Source organism: Chrysochloris asiatica, unplaced genomic scaffold (assembly GCF_000296735.1).
Source record: "Chrysochloris asiatica unplaced genomic scaffold, ChrAsi1.0 scaffold00513, whole genome shotgun sequence".
Taxonomy (NCBI): domain Eukaryota; kingdom Metazoa; phylum Chordata; class Mammalia; order Afrosoricida; family Chrysochloridae; genus Chrysochloris; species Chrysochloris asiatica.
The window spans coordinates 359,046-360,463 of record NW_006409031.1 but is presented as its reverse complement, the minus strand read 5'-3'; positions in this window follow the sequence as shown (position 1 = coordinate 360,463).

Sequence of the window (1,418 nt, the reverse complement as noted above, 5' to 3'; positions counted from 1 at the left end):
ATATCATGATTGGTAAGGTGGAGGGTCAGAGAAAAAGAAGACCCCCCAATGAGATGGATTGGCAAAGTGGCAACATCAATGGGCTCAAGCTTGGCAACAATTGTGAGTTTGGCTCAGGACTAGACAGTGTTTTGTTCTTTTGTACATTGGGTCACTACGAGTCAGTACTGGCTCGATGGCACCTAACAACAACAACAACAATGCTACCAGAGCTCCCACTTATGTGTGTAGTAGCTCAAAATACCAACTGAGAGGGAAGAAGTCATCACATCAAGTATTAATCCTATCCCCTCTGTATACAGGGTTAATACGGACAGGCAACTTAGACACTGGCTACCTCAAATGGGGTAGGAGGTTATAAAAGCACTAAGTGACTGGCTTACAAGCTTTCAAGAGAGAGTTTAGTTTTAGAATGTGCAGTTTTAGAATCTCCACTGAATCATTTTCATATTTACTAGACAGGTATAAGATTCTTATGATTCAATAGTGAGTAATTGTTATCATGACTAATTGTGACTGTCACAACTGTAAAGGTTTTATAAAAAAAAAAAAGAGGGGAGAAGTTACTCTTACAATCTAGGAATAGATGTCTCTAAGATCATCAAGGTAGAAGAGCATGAGCAGAGTGTGGGACTGTATCCAGAGAAGCAGTGACACCAGAGATGGAGGTAGAGATGAGGACATGAAAAGATAGAGTAGCTGAGGTATCTAGACTCATGGAAAGAGAAAGACTGTGTGCTGGCAGCAGGAGGCAGGCTTACAGAATGTGCCCTTTGGTTGTTTACATGATTATAGATTACTGAGTGTTTTTGTGTATACCCCCCCAAAGAAAAAATAAACATATGGAATAGAAGCAAATACTGTTGAATGATGATGGAGATTGTAATCATTGCAGTGAAGTGATGAGTGTAAAACTGATGTACTCTCATGTAAACTGTCACTCAATTCACAATTGTTGCTGTTGTTAAGTACCATTGAGTTGGTTACAACCCATAGCAACCCTGTATAGGGTTTCCTAGGAGCAGCTGGTGAGCTTGATACACTGACCTTTTTGTTCAAATGACTTTGGAGTCCAGTGTGTTAGCACACAGCGCCACACCAGGGCTCCAATAAAAACTTAAAAAAAAAAAAAAAAGAGAGACAGATTTCTCAATCAGATCCTTAAACTAGATTACCAATATGTGTTGAGTTGAGACATGAACTAAAACTTAGATTTCTACTCTCTTAGAGACCCTGTCACCTCTGAGAATTTTTCATTGATGATTTGATTGTCCTGCTCTTTCTCTGGCATCCTTTGAAAGTTAAGACTGCAGTAGTGTGTAACTAGAGTCCTGATATGGCACTGTTAGTTAATGCACTTGACTGCAAAGTCAGTTTGATCCATAAGGTCAGTGGTTCAAGCTCACCAGCAGCTCATC